Here is a 27663-nt window from a genome sequence, read left to right as displayed (position 1 = left end):
AAAGGTATATGAAACAGTTAGACTATCTCGTAAAACACTAATTTATAGGGGAACATTTTCTCCTATAACGATATGCCGATTCATTTATTGTAATGTATAGCTCAAACTTGTCACAACATTATAATGGACCGGATGCAAAATCGGGTATGTCCTACCGTTCCACACTAAGGGCCTCATTACACGGATGGCGGTAAGGATTTACGGGTACCGGTAAAATACCGGTACCGGTAAATCCTTACCACCTTACTACGAGGTCCCTTTGCGGGTTGGGGGATTTAACGCCTGCTTTTTGCAGGCGTTAAAAACCAACCCGCAAAGGGACCCAGGGAGCTAATTACGGTACCGCAATTTGCGGTACCGTAATTAGCGCCTTCCCCATTCCCATTGAGCCCTATGGGCCAAAAATGGGGAAGGGCAATGGTGGAAGGGGGAATTACTGCCCCGCCAACCTTGGAATGGGGCGGTAATGCCCCTTTCCGCCAAGGCGGTGCCGGTATTTTACCGGCATGAACCATGGCGCTTATAGCGCCATGGTTCTCCGCCATCCGTGTAATGACGCCCTAAGCCTGTGAAAATAATGCTTAGTTGAAATATGATGGGCTAATAAAAGCCACTGCCTGCATCAAAGAGTTTCTGATTGTGTTTGGAAGGGCACCAACACTGGCAGCCATAGACAAATAAAGGAAATGTTCAAAACAATGTATAATGCCTTGCAGCATGGAAATACGAGTCTGAATAAAGCATTTGACAAGTTTCTCCTCGAGTAAAGAGTTGCACCAGCTTCTGCAAATTGACTTGCACTATAACGTCTTTCGCCTTTCTGCATAACAGAGCATCTGATCGTCATCAGGCCCCATTAGATACTGCTCCTGGGGCGCTCTCTAGCAGAGAGCTCAAGAGCTCTCCAACTATGTAGATTTATTAATGAATTAATATATTCTTAGAATAAACATTCTGTTTTTCTTATATTTTGCTATCAGTCATATTTTGTTTAGGTAGGTATCATGTACATAAGTATTTTTCTGCCAATGTTATCAGATGAGCTAGGCAGGCACGGTATAAATTTACTTGCATCACACATATTCATGTGTAATCCTTATTTCTCGGTTACAGAAGTTCGGTGCAGTATTTACGACCCATCATTGTGAAAGGAAATCCACACTAACGCAGCTGGAGCAAAGAGAAACCATTAGTCAACCATTGCCTGTGCCTAAAATAGAAACATCCCTGAAACTTTGTTTTTTCATCTTCTAATTAAAATTGTCAGGTTTGGACCGTAAAATGCAATAGTACAACATCTCCATGCGTGATGTTTGAGGTGCAGGGATTTAATGGTTTTGCCAGTAGAAAACGTACGTGTTTTCTGCTCGATATCCATTCCTGTCTCTTTTCCTCTTATTGAACAGGGCTGTAAAAGTTGGTGACTTTGACTTCGCTTGAGTATCCTGAAAAATGTGTAGTGTTTGGCCGCTACCTTGGTAACAGTAACTATCTTCCTTTGTACTAGCGATAAATTATGTGCACAGGCTGTGGGAAAAGGGAAACTGGTACTTTTACAGTGGGAAACTCTTCTAAACTGTAGAGCTTCAGATAAGAACCCTGTGTTTGCAGCTTTACCACTTCTGCTTGGGAAGTTCCCCTTTGAAAACAGAAGGCAGTCCGGCCCATCTTTCTGAATTAACCGAATGGCCGTAATAGTAGAAATAGCTTTCTTTCATGGCCTATTTGTAGCCTAGAAAATGGAAATCTGGCTTCTGTGTAGACTGTACCTCTGTACAGCCTTTCACCTGCCCAGTGCCGTCACAAGGGGGAAATCTGAAGCCACAAGATGGAGAAAGGGAATATATCAAATGATGTAAAATGTCCGCAGAACCTTAGTCACCATAAAAAGTCGCACATAAAAAAAGATGTAGCTTCTCGTTATTTAGCTCGAGATCCTTGGATATAGAAAGACCTACATATACGTTCGGACAGGATAATTCACAAGGATGCACACATCCAGCTGGACACTGAGAAAGCTCTACACAAGGATTTCCCTTGGGTTGCATTATATGCGCGTAAGAGGGGACGTTACTGCTTCAATGTTAGTGTTTTACTGACAAATGCGCAGTATCTACATGTAAATATCACATTGCCAACATTGTTGTAGATTTATTTTTGAAAATATTCAGCATTTTCTTTATTGCAATTGTTTGGAGGAATTCTGCTTCTATATATTATAATTGAAGTTTATTATGTAGTAGTTTTGTATTACAAAATATTTATACTTAATTATCATAGGTGTACATTTAATATACTTTTGAATTATTTGACATTTTATAAAATTACGTATTTTTATGTGTTATTTTGTTATAATTTCATGGTAGTATTATGTGCTTTTAAGTGTGTCATGAGTTAAGGTTACCATGATATTTGATTTATATATTTTATGTTCTAAATGTATTAAGTGTATGTTACCTTAAATGTATTATTTCTGATGTTTGTAGACTTTACGTTTTTGTTGGTTTAACCTTAACAATTTTTTCAAATAATTACAGGTTTTTTTAACATTTCCATGATTATTGATTCTGAGTGTATGTTGTAATACTAGCCTTACTGTACGAGCATGTACTATAAGTGTGTGTGTGTGTGGCATGAGAGTATGTTGCATAACAGCACACAGTGTACGTATATGTGCTGTAAGTGCATTTGTTGTAAGACTGTGTGCCGTAAGACTGTGGGTCGTGTGTGTTTTAGGAGCATGTGGTGTAGGAGCGATTGTTATAGCATTGCATGTTGTAGTGTGTGCCATAAAAGTGTGTCGTGGGGTCATTTGTCATGGGTTCATGTGAGAGCATGTGTCGTACGTTCCACATGTTGTGTAGTAGGCACATATGTCGGAGGTGCACATGTTATAGTAACATATCACAGGAGTCTGTGTTGTAGGAGCACTTGGTATAGCAGCGCCGGTCCTAGGAGCATGTCATAGGAATGTGTGGTAGGAGCGTGTGTCGTAGGAGATTGTGTTGTGGGTGCATTTGCCCTAGATGCATGCGAGAGCACGTGTCGTAGGTCGACATGTTGTGTAGTAGTCGCTCATGTAGTAGGGGTATGTGTTGTAAGAGTCTCTCTCGTAGGACCATGTGTTGTAGGACCGCATATCGTGGGAGTGCGTGTGATAAGAGCATGTGTAGTAGCTGCATGTGTTATAGGAGCATGTATTGTAAGAGTATTATAAGAGTGTGTATCATAAAAGTGTGTGTGGTTGGAGCATGTATGGTAAGAGCACATGTCGTACGTCAGCATGTAATGTGTAGTAGTGTATTATAAAAACATGTATTGTAGGAACATGTATTATACGAGTGTGTGTTGTAGGAATACATGTGGTAGGTGTGTGTGTGGTAGGTGCGTGTGTAGTAGTTTGGTGTGTGGTAGGTTCATGTGCCGTACGTGGATGTGCCATTCGTATGAAAAATGTACATTTATTCCATCACCTTAACTCTTACTCAAATTTAAGGCAGCTGAGACTTGCCTTTAATGTGAGTTTTTAGGAGATGTTTATTGTGTAATCTACGTACTGTGAAATTAATTTGCTCTGCGCAAAGTTAATTTGAAAAAGGCGCATACACTCTGCTTGTGCGTCATTTATAGTTACATATTAAATGTAAATAACAAATAATTGGCTGCATCAATTTTAAAAGGTTCTTTTCAGTGCACCAATTCCAGATAGGTGCCTGCAAAATAAATGGTGAGAATTGAAGTGGCCAATTTTGAGTTATTTAGGCCTAAATAACATTTTTCCTTGGAGCAAACACCATGTTAAAAGCTGTTCAAAACACAATCAAAGTAAACCTTATTTTTGAATATGAAGCCATTTACAAATCTGAAATTTTACATGCACAGGGGATGTCTCAAAATATTACTCGGGATATTTCATGCAAGCTTTCAGAAGTTATTGAGAAAGGTCATTTTCTGAAATGCCATAGAGAGTTCATCTTAACCTTAATTATGGCTTGTGCTAGCCCGAAGGCTTAATATACATACATAAATTAACTTTTTTTTTTAAGGTGCAGATGTAACGCCACAAAACCGCAATTCATGGGATATGGGAAGTCATGACCAGCTAAACTCTGCACACTCCCATTGATGTCCCCCATAATGCCCTTTTGTATGTTATTGCAAATCCCATCTCTTATAATATGTATGTGCTCATGGGATTTGCAACAGGAACGTGCCGAGATGGTCCCTCATCCGCTGAATTTCAAGGGTTTTATTACTGTAGAGATCACGACAGTAGGCGAAGTGGAGTTTTGTAGACCTTTATTACACAATGTCTAAACCAAGGTAGTTGGACTCCAGGTTGACCCCACAGTTACTTCACTGTGAGTAAAAGGCACCAGGAGTTCCTCTTCTCTTTGAGGGTCTCCTACTCTCACGGACCCGGATAGGCCCACCAGTTGCTCTCACTCTCCTCTCCTTCTCCCTGCAAAAAGCAACAAAAACGCCATTAGGCCAGTCCCTTTTATACCTGGGGTTTGGAGGGAAAAAGGGCCAATCGGGGACAACTTCCCTCCCCCCCTGTCTGATTGGTGGGGACCCTAGGCACCCACCCTCTATGAATAGTGCTGCCTCCTCCCCACCTCCTCCTTTATTCTGGCTGCCTGGCTCTAGCTTCCCCTCCCTGCTGTCAGCCCCACCCTCTCCATTGGCCCCACCCCCCCAACATTGTGTCTCCCTCGAGGCATGTCTCCCGGAGGCCCGTCCTTGTTGAGGCCCCATGCTACCGTTCTGGGTCTGCCGTGCATGAGGTAAAGGAGGGGGTTTTGGTTGGCTGCCCCCGGATGGGTCCTTGCCCAGCTGTCCGGCGCACCTCCGACGCCGAGCGGTCGGCACGAGTCGGGCTCTCTAGTTCCCGAGCCTCGCCGCCGGAGGCCGCCGAGGTACGTTGGGCTCGCGGGTCTCCCAGCCGCAGCGCCAGTGAACCCGGTCCTTGTGGGCACACGCTGCGCTGCGGCTGTGAGCACCCGCGGCGCCGCGGCTGCAACGTCGGCACCGTCGCGGGACGCCGACAAGGCTCTCCCTTTAACAGGGACACCTTCCCGGCGCCCGCGTTCGCCGCCGCACACGCCCGCGGCACAGCGGGCTCCTCTGGCCGTGCTTCCCGCTCTCCCTCTCCGTCCACCCTCACATCCCCACAATTACGTAAAATCTGCACCACATAACTCACCTTAACTGATTATTTTCAGTGGTTTTGTTGCAACAGTTTTTTTACAGGCCTCTAGCCATAGCCAGTGGCCACGGTCTGCAGCCGTGTCCTCTGCACATGTTCCCCCAATATGTTTATTTTGGACCCACTAGGTAGCAGTGGCCACTCTACCTCCTACGTCCCATCCCCTTTCCTCCATACTGCATGGGCGTCCCTCGCTAGGGACGAGAGACAGAGCCTTTTTCAACATAAAAAATCTTTTCTGCTTTAAATTTAGAGGCACAGCCCTGGGAGCATGAGCTTCCCTGACTCCGCCCACTGGCACCACTCCCCAATCCTCATTTCTGCGTCGACGGGAGCAGACCGCTTTCACCAGCGCTCCTGGGTTTGGCTTCAGCCTTGTAATTCCACATGCTCTTCCTCGGATACTGTCTTTTGTCTTTTGGTCTTCAATCAGGTACTCGGTCCTCTGGCGCCACGTTCCTCCCCGGCGTGTCGACGTCAGCGGGCTTCAGCATGAGTCCAGCTTGCGAAGGGCTCTTCCTTACGTCCGACCCCACGCTCTTTGCTTCTGCTGCCTTGGCCCAGATCACGGCTGGGAGGGTTTAACCGCGTATGACGTGCTCACACTGCATGCTCTGAAGAACAGGTTAGCTCAGTGGAGAGAGCTCTTCGAATGATCGCCTCCAGAGGACTTGAAGGACTTCGTCAAGCACAAGTCAAGGCCCAAGGTAGGCCACACCCGCAAGAGGCGACTCCTTCCCGAGGACTCTTCCGAGCGGGAGGTACTGATCAGGTTCTGATACCAGCACAGGTACCGAGGCTGCTTCAGCTACCCGCCGCCAGGCCGAGGGGGTCACTAGATCCTGCCGGTGACGTTGCTGAGGCACCACAAGGTTCTTTTACCAGGTGTTCACCCGAGGGTCTACACCCTAATACCGAAAAAAGGTCTGAGGGGGCGCCTGTACGCAGCACTACCGGCGACACTGCCGAGGGCATGACTCCTACCAAGCCCCATCCTGAGGTGCAGGTAGGCCTCAACCTCCACCGCCATGAGTCCTGGAGGAGGCCGGGCCTAGCGCGGCAAGCACCACGACACATGCATGTGGCATGCAGCCCGACAAAATGGCCACTGTGCCAAACAAAATGACTGCTCGTCCTTTTTGCAGAGCAGGTGGGGAAACAAGTTTCAAGGTGGAACTGGTCTTCGCCAGGTATGTGGGCTACAGAATACCCTTCAGCATTGCAGGGCAGATACGACCCGCAGGCAGCAATGCAGAGTACGCCCAGGCCTCAGCAACCTCAGGCCCCTGCTCCTACTCTCACGCCACCTAGCGTCCCACCCGTCTGTGAGGACAGGTTTTTTGAAAAGTTCCTCATGCTTATGAGGTCCCCTCAGATGGGTGCCATCCTTTGGGATGTGATCATGGACATGCTACCTCCAGTCCTTCCGCCAGCGCCCATTGTCATTCCTCCTATGGCTCCAGCGCCTCAGGCCCTGGCACAACCCCAGCTGCCCACGCCAGCCCCATGGTTTCGGCACCCCTGCGTCCTGTAGCCCAGGAGGTTCCGCACCCGCCTCCACCGCAGCCTCTGGCTCCGGTCACCACACCTCAGCCTTCAGCGTCCAGTACTCCTCCATCTGTTCCATAGTCGGTGGAGTGGATGAAGTGCGTAGAGCGGAGGAGTGCGTAGAGCGGAGGAGTGCGTAGAGCGGGTGAGTGCGCAGAATGAATGAGGGCATAGAGCGGATGAGAGCATGGAGCGGATGTAGGTTGTGGTGCGGATGTAGGGTGTTGAGCAGACGTAGGGCGTGATGGTGTTAACCAGATGTAGGGTGTTGAGCAGTTTTAGGGTGTTGAGCAGAGGTAGGGTGCGGTGATGTTGAACCGATGTAGGGTATGGAACGGTGTCATGATTCCTGCTCCTCATGTCCCCAGCTCTCCAAGATGTCAGGCTGGAGCCAGGCCACGATCACCTACATGGCCCTCAAGGGCCTCTCCATCCCTCCAAAGACCCACTTGGAGTCAGACTTGGCGCTTGTGGCACCAGACTCACTTCACTCCCATAGGATAACATTGGGGATTGGACTTGTAGTGCATTGATAGGGACAAGATGGATGCCCCCACATATTTCGGTTCCCAGAACTGCATGTGCGGTCTAGTCTTTTGGGTGTGGTTCAGCCCAGAGACACCTGGGATACCCAGAGACTATTTAAGCCACACCCAGGCTGAGAAACATGCTTTGCGTTTTCTGCACCTGCAGCGTGACACTCGCCGTGTTGGGATCGGTCTCCAGTAAGCCTGCATCTTTCTTCTGCGCTCAGCTCCTGCAAGAACAAGAACACCGTTAGGAACAGCCTTACCTTGCGGCGCTTCTGCCCATCATTCATCGCTCCTTCTGTTCTGCGGGCATCTTCGGCGGTGTCATTCCCATCCCAGCACGCCACTAAGGAAAAGGGAAAAGAACAGAAAAAAGGCATTAGTAAGCGTTCTGCAAATCTTCGGTTATTTTTAAATACTGTACGAGCTTCAAACGCTTACCTGAATCCCAGCCGCTCTGGGGGAACTCTGTCTCCGGAACTTTTCATCCATCTGCAAGAGGGAAAAGACACTCCAGGTTAGTGTGGAAACATCTAGAGGCGCCGCATACCGCGCTTACCCACTGCATTTGTTCTTCATAACCGGCATCCACGCTGAAAACGTCACGCCACCTAAAAGACACAGAAAAAGAACTCAGTTCAATGCAAATACGAAAAGGGTGCATCGCGCTCTCACTCACCTTCAGTGCTACTCATCTCAGCAGCACGCCGCCATCCCCGGATGCCGGACATCATCTAAGGAAGGAAAGGAACGAAGTTGGAGAACTGTTCAAAAGACCCATTATACTTACCTGTCGGACTCTTGCCAGTGAAGTAACTAGGCAGCAACGAGCCCGCATCAATCAACGCGCCCCTGTGCTGAAAGCAGGACGGGGAGCACACTATCCAAGAAAACAAGGTGAGCTGTGGATCCAAGGGAAGGGTTGGACCCCGGGGAAGAAGGGGTTCAAGCACACAGAGACAATAGGGAGTTAAACTCTACCAATCCTGTGTTTCAGGCCCAGTCTCCAGTCGAATAGCCTCCAGGGAAGGGTTTCGAGGTCATAAGAGGTCAGAACAGGCTGAGTGACGTCCCTGTGGATACCAGGTGAGCGTTACAAACGGGTGTAGAGTGCGGAGCGGGTGTAGAGTGCGGAGCAAACGGATGATGTATGTGGATGGAACGGGTGAAGTGGTTGGAAGCAACGGGTGTATTGGGGGAAGAAACGGGTGAGGTGGTTGGAAGGAACGGGTGTAGTAAGGGGAAGAAACGGGTGAGTTGGTTGGAAGGAACGGGTGTAGTAGGGGAAAGAAATGGGTGAAGTGGGTAGCAGGATTAAGTGAAAAAGCTGGTTGAAACAGGAAATATGAGGTTGGAACGGGTGAAGTATGTGAGTGGAACGGATGAACTGGGTGGAACAGATGAACTGGGTGGAACAGATGAACAGAGTGGTATGGGTGAAATATGTTGACGGAACGAGTGAAGTATGTGGATGGCTTGTACCAGTGAAGTGATGAACGTGTGAAGACGTCGTATGTGGAAGGATGATGCATGAAGAAAGGTAATGTGGGTAGAACGAATGAAAGGAGCAGTGCATAAAATGGCTTGGAGTGCATGGAACGGATTGGAGTGCATGGAACGGATTGGAGTGTATAGAACGCTTAAGGAACGGTTCCGAGTGCTTGAATCGGTCGTAATACATGGAACAGTTTGGAGTACATGAAACAGATAGAATACATGGAACCATTAGAGTGGGCTTGATCTAAAGCTCCTAAGGTAAGCCACCATATCACATCTCCTCGCTTACTCTCCTCTTAACACCACCACTCAACTAGAACACAGCGATACTATGACGCCATTCAGTATAGCTGTTCTCATACCATCATTTGCCTCATACTCCCCATCACCCTAACTAAACACTGCTGGTTACCTACCCACTAGCCTAGGTGTTCTCCTCAGGCCTAACGCAGCCAAAATCGGTCTGGATAACAACCTGCCAGAACGAACACATACTCTTGATCTCTCAACCACAACACCTACCGCTAAAAAGCAGCTAATACACGAATGCCACACCAGCTGCACACATATACGGTGCTCACAGGCACCTTATGACTCTCTTTATTTCTCTCTACTGACTTGAACTTCGGTTCCCGAGGGCGTTCAACCTACCAGTGCCTTGAGACCATACCAATCGTACATAAGGCGCTATATAAATGCAAAGTAACATAACATAACATATCAGCAAGACACCCTGGCGGACACCGATGAGGAGGAGGACCCGACACGCTGTCTTCGGCCAAGGCATTCCATGAACGGCTCGCAGATCTGGCCGAATACCTGGGCCTTCCACAACCCGCGGTTGAACAACCAAAGGCGGGGATCCTGGTCGAGGTCCTCACTATACGCCCTGCGGCTAGAACCGGGATTACGATGCAGAAGGACGTTCTCTCTTGCTGTCGGCACACCCTCAACCACACTCTTCAGTGATTGCCGCAGCCTCACTCTATTCCAAGCCTCTGCCTTCCTCGGCTACCTCGTCCTCGGTGCTCCTAGGCAAGGAGGAGAAGATCCTGGAGGCATATGGAAAGAAGGTCTATTCCAACGCCTCATTGCACCTTTGTCAGTCTAATGTAGATGCTATGCTCGGAGCCGTTAACCAGAGGCCTTGGCGGGAAATAGCCAACTTCATTCTGGGTCTTCCGGCACAGAGTCAGGCACGCTTCAAGGCGGGGCTGGCAGAAGCAAAGATGGTGGCTCAAGACATCGAGACCACAGTGGCTCATATAGACACCTCTGGCCATGCCATATGCATCGCTACGGACATGAGGAGAACCGCTTGCTTCGGGCCACCAAGTTAAAGCCGGACGTCCAGGAACGCATATTGGACCTGCCATTGGAGGGTGGTGAACTCTTTCATTCCACCACAGATGAGCTTGATAAGAAGAAAAATAGTTCCTAGACTGCAAAATCCTTATCTATCCTCATGAAGAGACGGGCCTTTGGCGGGTTCCGGGCGTCCAGGAACAAAGGTCAAGACAGCCAGCCCGGTATCCAAGTCAGCACTGCTGTAAACAGCACAAGGCGTGGAGTAAGGGCTTCTTTCATTCCTCATCCTCCGCCACAGCCACAGAGGGAAAGAAGGAATGACACTTCCCTCCGGGTGTACGTGTCTCCAGTGGGGGGGTAGGCTTGTCCTTCATGCACAATGTTGGTGCACAAGTATCGCAGACCCCTGGATCCTCTCAGTAGTGTCCACGGGCTACCGCCTACCTGTTCCTCCCTTGGCCCTCCGCTCTCTCATCTCGTCTATTCCCCCAGATTGGGATAGCAACTCTGTTGGCGGAAATTTGATCGCTCTTAGAGAGTCGGGCAATGGAAGAAGTCCCAGCCTTCCAGCGGGGCTAGGGCTTCTACTCCAGGATTGTCGCTATACACAAGAAGAACCAGGCTGGCCTGAGAGTTGTGTTGGACCTTTCCTCCTTGAACCTTCCCCCTCCTCTTCAAACGTTGAAGATGGTTACCACAGCGCTTATTGCGGAGACACTGCAAGGGAGACTGGATGTGCTCCCTGGATCTGAAGGACGCATACCTACACGTCCCAATTTGGCAGCCTCATCTGTCCTTTCTGAGGTTCAGCATCAGGGGCTTTCATTTCCAAAACAAGGTTCTACCCTTTGGCCTCAATTCAGCCCCCAGGGTTTTTACCAGTGTCACCATGTCTATCCATACCTAGGAGGCGAGATCCCGGAGGCGGTTCATCACAACTGCCCCCCTCTTGAATGGGCTACACGAATTGGGATTTACCATCAATCTCAAGTCACAGCTGGAGCCTATGCAGAATCTAAAATTCCTGGGTCTCATCTGGGATATGAGCTCCGAGAGAGTTTTCCCTTCGGAGAAAAAGATCACATCCATCAAAAGGGCCACAGGTAATTTTCTCAGCAGAGCGATGGCCTCTGCATGGTGGTACCCACCACCTCTTAGGTATCATGGCGGGATCGGGGTTCCCAGCATTCCTACCTTTCTCCACCAGGACCTTGTCTGGTGGAGCACAGACTACAATCTGAGGGTAGGCAGGCCCTTCAGGCAACCTGCACCGCAGGTTACCATTACCACAGACTCTTCCTTAGAGGGTTGGGGAGCCACCCTGGATAGCTTCAGCGTCCACAGATTTGCGTCTCTTCAAGAACAAGATGCCAATGTCAATTGACTAGCGCTGAAAATATCTGGCTAGCTCTCAAAGCTATCCTTCCGTTGATCAGTGGCAAGATGATCCTCATTCAAACAGACAACTCCACCAGCATGTATTACATCAACAAGCAGGTTGGCACCAGATCTCCTTCCCTATGCACCTTGGCAGTCAGCATTTGGGAGTGGGCTCTGGGGAACTACCTGCACTTGCGGGCAAGGCGCCTCCCCGGGGAGTCCAACCTGGAGGCGGATAGGCTCAGCAAACTGGGTGCGGACCACTATGAATGGCAGTTGAATAGCAAGTCCTTTAGGAGATCTTCAACATATGGAGTCATCCTTAGGTGGATCTCTTTGCCACCTGGTCCAACAGGAGGTGCCCCCAGTCTGCGCCCTGGCAAGGACAGGGCTGGGGCTCTCTGGGCGACGCGATTCAGATACAATGGGACTACATGAACGCGTACGCATTCCCTCCCACTCCCCAGGTTCACAGGGTAATCTGCAAGATCAGGGAGGCCCGCCGCCTCCGTGTCATCCTGATAGCTTCGTGGTGGCCCACGAGGCCATGGTTCTCACAAACTGCTCAGCTTGTCGGATCAGGCCCTGGTGCACCCTCCGCTGGGCCCAGCTCACCTTCACTCTCAGCATGGAGGCACGGTCATCCACTCTGTCCCCCAGAAGTTAGCCCTCGCAGCGTGGTTCCTGAGCAGGTCACACTAAGGCATCTATATCTGTCACAGGCTAACCTGGACATTATACAGGGTGATAGAAGCAATGCTACCAGGAGCCAGTACAAAAGCAAGTGGACTAGGTTTTTCCACTGGGTTACAGCAAAGAAGGTCGATGCATTGACTTGCACGCTGGACGTCCTATCCTTCTCCGCACATCTCGCACACTCGGGGGTGCAGGTGGACACGTCGCACCTAACTGGCGGCAATCAGAGCCTACTGGAACTCAGAGGAGGAGGTATTTTCTTCCGCTAATCCGGTGGTTAATAGGCATCTGGCGGGACTCAACAGGCTTTATCCACATATCAAGAAGCCACACCCGGTGTGGGACCTTAACATGGTTTTGGGCACCCTGGTGCATAAACCATTCGAACCCATGGCGTCCGCAGTCACCATTAAGACAGCCATCCTGGTGGGCCTAACATCTGCACGCAGGGTTTATGAAATCCAAGCTCTGGTGTCTTCAGATCCCTATACTACTTTCCATAAGGACAAGGTGGTGCTTAGAACGCACCCCTCATTCTTACCCAAGGTGGTCTCCCGTTTTCATCTGAATGAGATTGTTTTACCCACTTTCTTTGCGGACCCTAAGGCCGATGCTCAGAGGGTTATGCACTGTCTATATGTCAGGTGCACTCTAAAATTCTACCTGGACAGAACCAAAGACTTCTGCAAATCCGAGGCTCTCTTTGTCACCTTTGATGGGTCAAGGTCAGGCTATCAAGCTTCCAAGGCCCTCCATAGCTCGATGGATGGTAGCTGCCATCAAGGAGGCTAATGAGGGGCAGCACCAACCTCTCACGGCAAATAATGCCTGCTATCAGAGCCAAGGCTACGGCTGTGGTTTTCCAGAGACACATTCCGTGGCAGATCAGCAGCAGGGCGGCCACATGGGGATATGCCTTCGGCCTTCTGCAAGCAATACTGTTTGGATGCCAGCTCCAGGTCGGACGCAGCATTTGGTCAGGCAGTATTCAGGAACTTGATTTCATAGGAGGGTCACATCTCCACCCTGCGGTTACATTCAGTTGTACTCGCCCATGCAGTATGGAGGAAAGGGGACGGGGCGTAGGAGTAATTAGAAGTTACTCACTGTAGTGACTAAGGTACTCCTAGTCCATAGTACCCTTTCCTCCATACGTCCCACCATCCTAACCCTAATAAACTGATGTCAATAGGCAATGATCATATTGTCTACGCGTCAAAGGGGACTGAGGAGTGGCGCCGGTGGGTGGAGTCAGGCGAGCACATGCTAGTGAAAAAGCTTCAGTTTCCTGTCCCTAGTGAGGGACGCCCATGCAATATGGAGTAAAGGGGATTATGGACTAGGAGTAAGATAGTCACTACCTTTATCATTTTCGGGACCACTAGCCAGGGCCTTCGGCCATTCCCACTGTATCTTTTAAACACTACCTTTCTTTCCCGCTCACTAGCCATGGCCTTCGCCCATGACCATTGATTGCGGCCTTCAGTCTTGGCCCCTTTTCATTTTGTCCCAATAGTGTCTTCCAGTCCCAGTAGGCATGGCCTTTAGCCATGTTCAGTGCAAACGGCCTTTGGCCATGGCCACTCTACATATTGCTCAGTTCGGTTTCCTAAATGGGCCCACTAGCCATAGCCTTCGTCCTTGGCCACACCACTAGTTTTAATTTTTTTGGACACACTAACCATGGCCTTTGGCTATAGCCAGTGGCCATGGCCTTTCACTGTGGACCCTTGACATGTTTCCCAATAGGTTCCTTTGGGGTCCACTAGCCATGGCCTTCGACCATAACTAGTGCCACGGCCTTCATCCACTTTCCATATTTCACCATTCGGTTAATTAATGTAACGCAGTAGCCATGGTCTTCAGCCACACCCATTACCCTCCACCTCACTCTAGCGTAACATTACACTTTCTTTGTTTACATCAATTTTTGTAACTCTTTTAAAAATAAAAATACATTTACGAGTGGATTGTGTCCTCCAACGTATTCCTCATCTTAGATGTATTCCATCCAGATTTAGCTGCTTCGGAAACATTTTCTCGGCAGAGGGCGCTGTGTGTCGATGTCGTCGAGTCGATGGTCCCTCAAATGCCTCCGTCGAGGGTGACGTCATCGGGTGTATAAGTAGCACGCGCGGAGCCCGTTGGCCTCAGTTCCGTTTTTCCACAGTATTCGGCGCGCCTCGAGTTCTGTGAAGAAATAATAAATAACGAATATGTCCTCGTCATCGACGCCGACCATGACCCTGAGATCGGGTTTCAAAAAGTGCCAGTCGTGCGGTTAAAAATGTCGATTACAGACCCGCACCGAATGTGTTTGTGGTGCCTCGAAGAAGGCCACGACATGGAGGCCTGTACGAAGTGTCAGGCGATGACGGGGAAGGCCCTGTGAGAGAGGAGGGGAAAACTACAGGTAGGTCATAAATCCGACCGTAAAGCCTCGAGCGTCGAGTCGAGGTCCCGTGAGGAGAAATCTCCTCGACGCGAAAGGCATCGGTCTAGATCTCGAAGTGATTCCCATCGCTCGTCTTTGACGAAAAAATCCAAGAAACGACACCACAGGTACCCCTCCACCTCGCCCTTGGACGAATCCCCAAAAAGGATGAAATGTCCTACTAAACATTCATCATCCGAAGAATCATTCAGGGTCAAAATGATGGAGGTGTTCGAGAAAACAAAGCCTCGGTCCGCGCCTTCCTCGGAAGCCGGCCGGGAGCGTCATCACTCCGACACTCGCGCATCCTCGAGCCCGGGTGATCGAAAGAGGAATGATAGAGAACCTTCCAGGACGCCGAGCGAGAAAAGCCGCTTGAGTCGAGGCAACCGCTCGAGGTCACCGACACCGAACACACCTCGAAGGGCAAGTCTTCGAAGAGCGCCACGACGCCCTCGAAGCCGGCGCCGTCTAAGATGGGTATTACGCCGACGCCTCTGTCGACGTTGACCCCGAAGCCCTCGGCGCCGAAACCTCCAGTTTGGCAAAATCAGCCAGAAAAAGGGGAAGAGAAGGCTACAAGACCTGTAATGCCTTCAGGACCTATTAGTACTCCTCCTCCACCTCTCCCAGAAAAGGTTTTCAAACCTCTTCCTAGGAAGGAGTTTTTCAAGCCCCTGACCTCAATTTTTGAGGAACAGGAAAAATCTGATGACGAGAATGTACCTTTTGGGCTAGAATATGGCACCCCAAATGTCTCAGAATGCATGATTTCAGAAGAAAGCAGGATGAGGGATTTGGTTGAATCACTGCACAATGCGAGTGGTATTGATACATCTCCTGAAAAGGACTTTGGTAGACCGGAACCAGGAGAACATGCCAGTCCGTCATACCGTCAGCTAATGACAAAGGTAATAGATTATTTAGGATGGGCCAGACCCCCAGCCCAATTCATCCAAGATGATCTAACAGACATATTGGATCATGGTCCTACTGAAGACCCAATACTACCTTTTCACGTAGCCTTGCAAAATAGGGTTGAAAAAAATTGGGAGACTCTGGATTCTATTCTGCCAGTTAATAAATCCCTTACTTCAAAATACCGCCCTGCCAGTAGCGACCCAGGCTATCTGTCTAAACTTCCAACTCCCGAGAGTTTGGTCATACAGGCAGCCACAGCTTCTAACAAACTGGCGTACCCTTCTATCCCTCCGGACAGGGATGATAAGCGTGTGGATGGCTGGGCACGGAAGGTATTTTCAGCTGGGAGTATGGCGTTAAAATAAGCAAACTCCACATGTGCCTTGGCAAAGTTTTCGTACACTCTGTGGGAGAGCATTGCGATGGCGGCGGAACACATATCAGAAGGGGACGAAAGGGGAAGGATTCCTAGCCATCGTTAGAGATGGAAAGGAGGCTATGCAGGAATCCCTTGAATCTGGATTGGACACTGTAGATAGTGTGAGCAGGTCCATGGGCACTAGCACGGTAATGCGCAGATTTGCATGGTTACAGAAGTCGGGTTTCGCATCAGACGTACTGAACCGTCTCCTGAACATGTCCTTTGACGGGTCTCACCTTTTTGGCAGCAAGGCTGACGAGAGCCTTGAGAGGTTGCAGACCTCAAAAGCAGCTGCCAAGTCTTTGGGAGCTGCCATCAGGCAACCTCAGCCTTTTCGTGCACCAGGTCAATCTTGGAGGGGACGATCCTATCGTTACTACTCGTCATATGGAAAGGCGAGAGGAATGGCCAGTAAAAGGGGCCAGAGAAAGGCCACTTGCGGTGGACGAGGAAAACGTGCAAAGCCAGCTCCAGCTACAGTCTCTCTGCCATCAGCGGCTGCAGCAACCGCCTCAAAACCACTTGAGGACTTGCATCACAAGACACCTGTAGGAGGCAGGCTGTCACAGCATCTGCAAGAATGGCGAGCCATTACTTCAGATGTTTGGGCTCTAGAAATAATAGCCCAAGGTTACTGCCTTCCTTTTCTAACGCAACCTCAAAGCAATCCACCAAGGAGACACCCTTTGAAGTTTTCAGACCCGCTCTTACAGCAGGAAGTTTTAACCCTGCTGGAGAAAGGTGCTATAGAACTGGTACCTGCAGCGGAGAGGAACAAGGGATGGTGCTCCCTGTATTTTTTGATCCCCAAAAAGGACGGAGGACTGAGACCCATCCTGGAAACTTGAACAAGTTCCTCAGGAAGGACAAGTTCAAGATGGTTACCTTTTCTCAGATCCTTCAGGCCCTTCAACGCCAGGATTGGTTGGTGTCATTGGACCTCCAGGATGCTTATTTTCATGTGCCGATTCATCTCAAGCACAGAAAATACCTGAGGTTCGTAGTTGGCGATTCACACTATCAGTTTTGAGTCCTGCCATTCGGATTGACCTCCGCTCCAAGGGTCTTCACCAAACTGATGGTAGTGGTGGCAGCGCACCTCAGGAGAGGGGGTATTCACGTCTACCCCTACCTGGACGATTGGCTGATCAGAGCACGTTCTGCCGAACAGGCACTAGATCACCTGAAAGTCACCTGCCACTTCCTCCACAGACTGGGCTTCTCCCTCAATTGCAAGAAGTCACAAATGACACCTTCTCAACGGCTCCAATATATAGGAGCTGTATTAGACACATCCCTGGGAAAGAGCTTGCCTCCAAGGTAGAGGGCTCAAGACATTCTTCAGATGGTTTCCAAATTCCAAAATGCCCAAAATCTTCAGGCCTACGACTTCTTAAGGTTACTCGGCTTCATGGCATCCTGCATCTTTCTGGTGCCAGAGGCACCAGAAGGAATCTCTAACGGCAGTTCACCTAGCCGGGGAAGAGAATATGACGGCAGATGCTCTGAGCAGGCAGAGCACGGTGTCCCACGAATGGGAACTGGCTAAGGAAGTCATTCAAGAGATCTTCGCCCTTTGGGGAACACCTCAAGTGGACCTATTTGCGACCGAAATCAACCAGAAGTCCGAAAGGTATTGCTCAAGGGAATTTCCCCGAGAGGAGCCCTGGGGGACGCGTTCGTGGTGGAGTGGAATTTCCCACTATTGTACACGTTCCCTCCAATTCCCGTCATTCCTCAGGTCATCAGGAGACTGAGACGCTTCCGAAACCACATGATCCTAATTGCCCCGGATTAGGCCAGGAGAACGTGGTACTCGGATCTTCTAGACGTGTCCCTCTGTCCTCCAGTACGTCTTCCCCAGAGAGAGAACCTTCTCTCTCAAATGGAGGATAGGGTTCTCCATCTAGAGGTCAAAACGCTCAACCTTCACGCTTGGTATCTGAAATGTTGAGATACAAGGATTGGAACCTTCCAGATGACGTAATGGAGGTGTTGCTTTCAGCAAGAAGGCCAGCAACAAAGTCTCTATACCGTTGCCGTTGGAAAAAGTTTTGCAACTGGTGCAGAGAAAAGAATGTCTATCTTTTTCTGTGTTCTATTCCGGAAGTACTGTCCTTCCTCCTGACCCTAGCATATCTTGCAGCGCTTTCCATATTCAAGCGCTCGTCAGAAGAATGCTTCTATTTCTAAATTCCTCTGATAGTACAATTCTTAAAAGGACTCACTAATGTGTTTCCTCCTTATCCATTTCAAGTGGCAATTTGGGATCTCAATCTGGTACTAAAATTCTTAATGTGTGTTCCATCTGAGCCTTTGCACACTTTTCCATTAAGATTATTAACATAGAAAACTGCCTTCCTAGTTGCTTTAACATCTGCAAGAAGAGTGAGCGAATTGCAGGCACTGTCTTCTGGGCCACCCTATACTGTGTTCCATAAGGACAGAGTTGTGTTGAAGGTTAAACCTTTATTTTTGCCAAAAGTGGTATCTGATTTTCATTTAAGTCAGAGAATTGTTTTACTCGCATTCTATCCTCCACCCCAGGTTAAACCTTTATTTTTGCCAAAAGTGGTATCTGATTTTCATTTAAGTCAGGGAATTGTTTTACTCGCATTCTATCCTCCACCCCATCCTAGTAAGGAGGAAGAAAGGTTACACAGGTTGGATCCGAAAAGAGCTTTAAGCTTTTACATTTCTAGGCTTTCTAAGCTTAGAGTGGGCAATCAACTGTCTATTGGCTACACAGGAAAAAGATTGGGTCAGTCAGTGACAAAACAAACAATATCATGCTGGATTGTGCTTTGTATTTCCGAATGCTGCAGATTAGCACAAAAAGATCCACCAGAAGGTTTAAGGGCTCATTCAACCAGAGGCATCACCTCTTCGACGGCCCTACAAAGAGGTGTTCCTATAAGGTCCATTTGTGAAGCAGCAACTTGGTCCTCGCTGCATACTTTTTCAAAATTCTATAGCCTGGATGCTTCCCAGTCTAAGGAGCTGAATTTTGGTAAAGCAGCACTATATTCAGCCATCTAGGGGTATCAAAAAATCTAACCCCTCCTCCAGAGAAATTGTCCATACTGCTTTGGGAGTCAATCTACGATGAGGAATACGTTGGAGGACACAATCCACTCGAAGAACAAGTTACTTACCAACTGGTAACGTTCTTTCGATTGGATGTTCCTCCAACGTATTCCTCATCGCCCTCCCAACCTACCCATCTGTAGATTTTTCCGGGTTATTGCCACTCTAACTCTTGCAAGGCAAATACCTGTCTGCCGGCACAGTCTACACAATGAGAAATCAATAAAGAAGGTGGAGAAAAACAGAACTGAGGCCAACGGGCGCTGCGTGTGCTACTTATACACCTGATGACGTCACCCTCGACGGAAGCCTTCAAGGGACCATCGACTTGATGACATAGACGCACGGCGCCCTCTGCCGAACATTTTTCCGAAGTAGCTAAAGCTAGATGGAATACATCTAAGTTGAGGAATATGTTGGAGGAACATCCACTGGAAAGAACGTTACTAGTTGGTAAGTAACATGTTCTTCTTTCCCATAACCGCGTTTAGTATGACACCGATAATAGTAATGTACTACAAATAACCCTGGTTCTCCAGCATGGGGTCTGACATGGATTCACATGCTCATGAATATTCCCCGTCGTCAGGCTGGGAATCCTCGGTAAAGAAAAAATCAGTATCCGTTTCGTTTCTGAACTGTCTTTCTTAGTAGTAACCAATCACTGGTCTCTGGGTCATACTGCCCCAGCCAATGACTGCCCTCTCCCTAAGCCCCTCCCCTGGCAGCCATCCTCAGATTTTTACCGCACGTTCAAGTGTTGGGAGTCCTCGTGCTATAGCTCTCGAGCTTTTATTGTGTTTTCGTGCTTTTTTCAAAGAGATTTTCTCATTTTTTGGTTAAATCGAGCCTCAAGCTCCACCGTTCTACTTCCGATCAACGGGGACCCGTTTCGGAATTTTCTACGCCCCTCAAGGGTGAAGTTTTTGTCGAGTTATGCTTCTTGGAGGATTCCAGAAGATCTGAGGCCTACCATGGACATGGCCCCGGACAAGGGAAGCTCGACTCCCAGATCCAAGCTGTTCAGGAACTGCCCTGGATGCGTGTTACAGAATCTTTTCAACGAGGACGAGCATTCGAGATGTCTCTACTGCCTTCATGAGGACAAGACGCACGTGGAGAAGGACCATGAGGGATAGTCGTACCCGCCTCGCCAGCTGGCAGGAGAAGGGCCCAGCAGATGAGAAGAAGAAAAGGTGTGAGCGGTCTTCTAAGTCCTGTGAGGGCGCCCCGGCGACGGGGGCCCAACAGAAGGCTAAGCACCGTGAGTCCGCGGGCACTGGCAGCGCCGAACGGTCGGCTCTTCGGCTGCCAGGCAGGGTGCGCCTTCCCCGGCACCATCAACCACGAGCCAACGCTCTGGTTCGGGGAAGAGAAAATCCAAGAACCCGGGTAAGCTTCTGGAGAGGCCCCGGTCGATCTCGAAGGATTCAGCCGAGGGGGAGCGAGGTGGTGACCCTCCCCCCCCAAGGTGAAGGCCTCCAGCGCGCCCAAGGTGGTGAAAGCCTCCAGCGCGCCCAAGGTGGTGAAGGCCTTGATTCACCCGGCTAAGGCCTCTATCGAGGGAGACGCGGCGACCCTGGTGAAGCCTGTGGAGGCTACACCAGTGGAGGTGACCTCGGGGCCCAGAGTTTCCCTGCCACCGCGGAGGGAATCCTCTTTCCAGCCCATCGACAAGACCCCCGTGAAGACCCCGGTGGAAAAAGGGGAGGGCGGTGGCCATTACGGACACGGATTAGCCTCTAAGGAGGAGCTGGTGGAAACTGTGAAGAACCTCAACGAGAGGTTCGAGAAGGTACGATCCCACGGGAGGGATCGAGAAGAGGTGGTCGAAGAAAGCGACGGTGGCGCCGACGAGGCCCCAGTGGAGGCGCAGCCTTCCCCCCCAGTCGCAGCCATTGCCCGAGCCTCAGGACAACTCGGCGGCCATTTTGATGGCAATCCAAACGTTATGCACGGAGATAAGGACGAGATTACCACGAACCCCGGCAGATGATCCAAAACCAGGCCCATCGGGAAGCCCTCCGAACAAGTGGAGGAGAGTTCATCCCTTCCCGCCCTTCATGCCCCCAAGACCCGTGGAGCTCTCATCCCCCTCACTGGACTCCAGGGATGACACGGCGATGGATACGATGATGGGGACGGATGACGACGGTGGTGACGACGGGACGGACCTTCCATCACCACTCCCTCGGGCTTCCCCGCTCGACGAAATTGTCTCCTTTCACGCCATGATCGCCAGGGCATCCAAGCTTTTCCAGCTCTGCCCCGAGGAACAGAAGGAGGAGGGTTTCCTCTACCGACGAGGAGAGGCCAAGAGAAAGACGGTCCTCGCGGTACCGTTACTCGACGATATCTGGGCCGAGGGAGGTGCGATCCTGAAGAACACGTCCACGACGCCTGCCAAGAGGGACAGGTACGAGAAGATGTACCGGGTCCCCGACGCCGCCCCTTTGTGCCTCAGGGCTCGACCTACACCGGATTCGGTCGTCTCAGCGGCGTCCAAGAAGAAGGCGGCGGGGGCGTCAGCCTCAACCTCTACTTCCCCACCTGACGGTGAGGGTAAGAAATTGGACACCATGGGGCGGCCAACGCCTTAGTGATTGTGGCAGGGAGATATGGTACAAGATAGCTCCCCTACTGGAGCTTCCTACCAGAGGACAAGAGGGCAGAGGCCCTGGAGATTCTGCAGGAAGGTGAGGTGGCGTCAGACCACGCCATAACGGTGGCAACGGACATTGCCGACACTGAGTTTCACCAGTTAGGCAACAGTGTTTGCCTTCGACAACGTGGCTGGCTCAAGGCGACAAACTTCCATCAGGACGTGCAGACCAGGGTTTCGGACATGCCGTTCGACGGCAGCAACCTGTTTGGGAAAACGGTGGATGAGTCGCTGAAGGCCATCAAGGCCGACACAGAGACGGACCGAGCCCTGGGAATCCTTCAGCAACGACGGCCCTTTCGGAGCGCCGGAGGCAGACAGGAGTCCCCCAAGGGATCAGGCGGTGGCTCCTCTACGTACCGCCAGACGGCCCGCTCCTCGTCCCAGGAGGCTTACAGAGGTCGCGGGAAGCAAGGAAAGGAGGATCTCCGCGTCGTAGCCAAGGAGGGCAAGGCCGCCTCCAAGCAAGATTGAACCGGCCGTAGCGTCGGGCCCCCACCGAAGCACCCCGGTGGGAGGCCGGCTGGCGAAGTTCGTCAGCGTGTGGGAGTCCATCTCCACCGACCGTTGGAGTGCTGGATGCCCTGGCCCACGAGCACACTCTCGAATTCCAAAAGAAGCGTCCCCGCATTCCTCCCGTGGCCAGGAAGGAAAATCACGTCCCTCAACTGCTGTTGGAGGTAAAAGCGATGCTCAAGAAAGGTGCAATCGAGCTCGTCCCCAAGAGGCTCCGGGGCTCCGAGTATACTCAAGATACTTCCTCGTCAGAAAGAAGACAGGCGGTTGGCGCCCTATCCTCGACCTACGTCGGTTGAAAAAATACATCAAGGCACAGAAGTTCAGGATGGTCACTCTCCAGCTCGTGCTGGGACAGCTGGAGGAGGGCGACTTCCTATCGTCGTTGGACTTCGAGGATGCTTACTTCCACATCCCCATCCTAAAAGGACACCGAAAGTTCCTCAGATTCGTAGTCTAAGGACACCACTACTAATTCAGAGCTCTGCCATTCGGATTGAAGTCGGCACCCAGGGTGTTCAAGTGCCTAGCACCAGTGGCGGCGCGGCTGCCCCTGCAGGGGATCCACGTCCACCCCTACCTGGACGACTGTCGCATCCGTGCAAGGACAAGAGAACTCGCCGTCGAGCACACGGCGGAGACCGTCCGCTTACTCACGGAGCTGGGTATCTCCAACTACCCGAAATCCCCTTTGGTTCCGTCGCAGGTGGCGCTGTTTCTGGTAGAATAGCTCGATACAGTGGACCGATTGGCGTCTCCGTCGGACGAAAGGATGAAGGCCATCTTAGGCAAGGTGCAGCGCCTGCTACCCACGGACGTGGCCAGGGTGAGATCCATCAAATCCCTCCTCGGTATGATGTCCTCATGCATCTATCTAGTGCGCCTGTGCAGGCTACGGATGCGTCCTCTGCAGGAGTTCCGCGACGCCCGCTGGATACAAGCGGCGGGCAGCTTCGAAGACAAGATCCCGTTCAACGAGGTTTTCCGTCGGGCGATTCAGTGGTGTGGCACCCATGCACACCTCACGGCGGGCACGGACTTCCAGACCCCGGCACATCAGGAGACTGTGACGACGGACGCCTCCCTGGAGGGATGGGGTGCACACACCGGAGATCTCCACGCAAGAGGCCTTTGGCTCCTGGAGGAGAGGTCTCTCCACATCAACATCTTGGAGCTCCGCGCCGTGTTCTGGGCACTCAAGTCATTCCTCCCGTCCCTCAAGGGCAAGGTCGTGAGGATCTTCACCGACAACACCACCACGATGTTCTACATCCGGAAGCCGGGAGGCACCAGATCCCCAGCCCTATCCAAGGACGCCCAGGATCTGTCGCCCAGGGGATGTTTCTGGTTCCCATCCATCTGGCAGGAAAACACAATCGCCGACTCACTCAGCAGGGAGCTGCGCTCGTGCCACGAGTGGGAACTACGCCAGAATCAAGTGGATCGGCTCTTCCAACGATGGGGCAAACCCCAGATCGACCTGTTCGCGACAGCGACGAACTCCAAGTGCCAGAGGTTCGCCAGCAGGTTCCCCCAGCCGAGGAGCATGGGCGATGCTTTCTCGTTCCCCTGGGTCGGCCTGTTCCTGTACGCGTTTCCTCAGTTGCCGCTGATGCTTCGACTCATCAGCCAGCTCAAGAGGTCCCAGTGCAGGATTATCCTCGTCGCACTGGCGTGGCCGAGACAGATCTGTTTCCCGGACCTTCTGGACCTCTCAGCGTCCCCACCAGTCAAGCTGTCTACGGATGCAGATCTTCTCTCCAGAGAGGGAGGCGCCATTCTTCATCACGACCCAGAGTCGCTGAACTTGCAGGCCTGGCTCCTGCAGCACTAGAGTTTGGAGGGTACGATATCCCGGCTGACTGCAGAGAGGTTCTTGCAAAGGCCAGGGCGTCCTCAACTCTCAAGTGCTACGGACATAAGTGGAAGAGGTTCTCTGTCTGGTGCCGTGCACAGAAGATCAACTCTCTACGGATTACGGCTCCTCAAGTGCTACCACACCTACTGTCTCTGGCCAATGCTGGACTAGCTCACGCTTCCATCAAGATGCATCTGGCAGCGAACTCCCGATACACTAGAACTGCAGGACTGCCGTCCTTGTGGCCTCATCGACTGTTGAAGGAATTTATGAAGGGACTGTTCCGATCGTTCCCGCCGGTGAAGGCTCCAGCCCCGGCGTGGGAGCTCAACGTGGTGCTGACCAGGCTCATAGGGCCACCATTCGAGCCTTTGCATTCTGCTCCGTTGAAGTTCCTGTCGTGGAAGACAGCGTTCCTTGTGGCCATCACCTCCGCACGACGCATGGGAGAGATTTAGGCCCTATCCTGCAAGGCTCCATACTTGACTTTTCACGATACGAGGGTGGTGCTGAGAACGCACCCCTCTTTCATGCCCAAGGTGCCATCAGACTTCCATCTTAACGAGCCCTTGGTGTTGCCAGTTTTCTTTCCGTCGCCTTCATCGCAGGCCGAGAGGACTTTGCACTCGCTGGATGTAGCTAGAGCGCTTAAGTTCTACGTGGACCGAACGAAGAGTTTTCGGAAGACATCACAGCTGTTTGTGAATTTTGGACCTGTGAACCAAGGGAAGGCTCTCTCGAAGGCTTCCATTTCCAGATGGCTCTCCGGCTGCATCATGCACTGTCATCGGTTGGCCAACTGACCGTTGCCCGACCGTCCGAGAGCCCATTCGACCAGAGCGATCGCTGCTACTACGGCGTTCTTGTCTGGTGGGCCCCTGCTGGACATCTGCAGGGCTGCTACATGGAGGTCGACGCACACCTTCACGAGATTCTACTGCGTCGACTGGGATTCCAGGGAGGAGTCCAGAGTCGGCCAAGCAGAGCTGCGCAACCTGTTCGCCTGAAGGTGGGCCTGTTGAGGAGTTAAGAGTTGCTTAATGTTGAGTTTATGTAATGATTAATGTTGAGCCTTTTGCCACCTCCCGTGGTTGTGCATGTGTGTACTGCTATGTATTCTTATATTCATGAGCATTTGAATCCATGCCAGACCCCATGGTGGAGACTGAACAAGTTACCTACCTGTAACTGTTGTTCTCCAGCATGGGTCTGGCATGGATTCACATCCTAAGAAAGACATTGTGTGGAGGAAAACAATTGCTTTGGTTTATTTATTGTGTGATGTAGTTAACATAAAACTTTACACACATTCAAAACAATTCAACACATAATAAACCGCTAGATCAATGAAACGTCATACATAGAAAAACGCAGCTTGAAGAAATTTAAGGCATTGATTAACAATCTATCGTTTGGCTCATTGAACACATTAGCCCATACATGATGCCGACATAAAAACGGGTGAATAATGAAGTAACCATTAAAACTCTCTTTGCGCAGCCCCGACAGAATTTTACAATCGACAAATAAATGTTTTAGGGTTTCAACTTCCACCCTACAGCAGCGGCACATACGTGCCTCTTGTGGGTGACCAGATCGACTCCCTATCACATAATTGGTTAAAAACAAGTTCAATTTGATACATGCCTAATCAAACATTTCTGAGGTACATTATACGGTTTGATATCCATAGTAAAATGATCAAATATCTTGTAACCCACAAGCTTCACTCCGTTACTGATCCAATCCTCCTCAAAGTGGACCTTCTTGACCTTGATTAGATTATACTCAAACTCTTCAGTTGGTTTATTAACCAGCAAGAGGAAAGCATAGACCGCCCACTGCTCGAATTTCAACACACTTTCCCTGTGTAAGCAAAAGGTTTATAAACAAGTGTTTTTGTGAAAGGGACATTTACCTTACCAGGAAGGATCCAGTGGAGAAAAAGAATTGCTTGTATTTTTGACAAGTGTTAGTGAAAGAGACGTTTACTTTACCAAGTAGGAAGACGCAGTGGATGGAAAACACATTTTGTGATGAACTGAACAAAACTTTGTTGGAACAGATATTTCCCAAGGGTATTACTGAATTGATCCAGGGGAAGAAAGCCCAACCCTGGTCACAAGGAGCATTCTCTAAAAACTATAAATTGGAACGTTTGCACTGTATTGATGAACTGAAGACATCCAATTATTATTCCTTGTACTTGTACTTTTGGTATATGTATTAGTGTGAGGGTCAGATGATTTTTGGATAATAGGTCATCTTTCTTTAATTTTAGTATGCTAGGTAGGGTCATCCTTGTTAAGATAGTGGAAAGATAGCCGTTTATCTCAACCCTTTTTATTTTAAAAAAATGGCAAACATTGAGAAAACTATATACCTTTTGTGTCTGTCTGACATTTCTGACCCCTCACAGCCCCCAAGCTGGAGTATGCTCTTTCTCCGTTTTCGAGATCTCACTACTTTGTCTGCTTTCCGCTCACATCTAAAAACTCACATGCCGCCTTCCAGTAAATGATTGTTTCTCAGTTTTCTTCCCATGAATTGTACCGTTTATTCGTTATTCTTGTGTAGCACATTGGCATGTAGCGCTATATAAATAAAAATCTAAGCCAATCTGCTCTGGGGGATTTTGGCCGGAGTAGCTGGGGCGCAACATCTACAGGCCCTCCTGTACCATACGCTCTGTCTTGCAAAACGTTGCATGTGTCTGATTTTGATACTGGCGTTTGAATCTTATGGAATCTGCTACTACTTAGTGCTTGCTGACAGACTGCAGATGAATCATTTGTAAATGCCAATGGCAGGAAGCTTTTACACGTGTGTACACTACAAAGTGCAAACAATTAATGTATACATATTTCCACCCAGATGTGCACCGATTTCTTTATTGCACCCATTCAGTCCCTCCTGTGCAATACGCCCTCATTGCAAAATGATCCGGTGGGTGTTATATATAACAACTCATTTTGGGAGAAAAAAAAATCCTGTTTCAGAGTTCAATCTAGAAATCAAAAGTTTTGCTTTAGCACCAGGATGGATGCATAGTTACTGTGCTGTGACCTTGAATTGAATGCAAGTATACTGCATACAGATTTCTGTGTCTAGTGATTCAGACGATACGTTTTTGGAAGATGCCCCTAGTTTATAGAACCAATTCTACTATGGTACTTTTGTTCAGAAGCTAATGATCTTTTATTTCATTGCTGGAATGGCCTCGTAGATTTGCCTTAGACATACAGGTGGATATTCATCCTCTGAAACGTCAGAGGGCAACAATGTGATTGTGCCTCCTATACACCCAGTAATTGGCATTTTCAGTTTCATCAAAGCAAATCACATTTTTTGCGAATAGTACAGTACGGTATTTTATTTGAATTTATAAAATGCTAATGCCAAAGTGCTGTGCACTATTACAAAAAAGGTGCAAACAGCATGGTGTCTTCATTTTAATAAAGGAGGATAGTTAAAATGGGAGCGTTGAGAGGATTTGAAAGAAGAAAGAGTGGAGGCTGAGTGTAACGCAGAACATTCCGAGCCAGAGGGGAGAATGAGCAAAAACTGGACTGAGCACAAGGAGTTTCGGAGGGAAG

General features: G+C 49.9%; 1 protein-coding gene across 2 annotated transcripts in view; it reads left to right on the top strand.

Annotated features, from left to right (window-relative positions):
• The window catches only part of DNAAF9 (dynein axonemal assembly factor 9), a 2133167-nt gene that overhangs the window by 370069 nt on the left and 1735435 nt on the right, over positions 1–27663 (top strand). The window lies entirely within an intron of this gene.

The sequence above is a fragment of the Ambystoma mexicanum genome, chromosome 6q (assembly GCF_040938575.1).
Source record: "Ambystoma mexicanum isolate Mex_15411 chromosome 6q, UKY_AmexF1_1, whole genome shotgun sequence".
NCBI classification, from domain to species: Eukaryota; Metazoa; Chordata; class Amphibia; order Caudata; family Ambystomatidae; genus Ambystoma; species Ambystoma mexicanum.
Note: the sequence above shows the minus strand (reverse complement) of the source record. Positions and strands in the feature narration are given on the sequence as shown.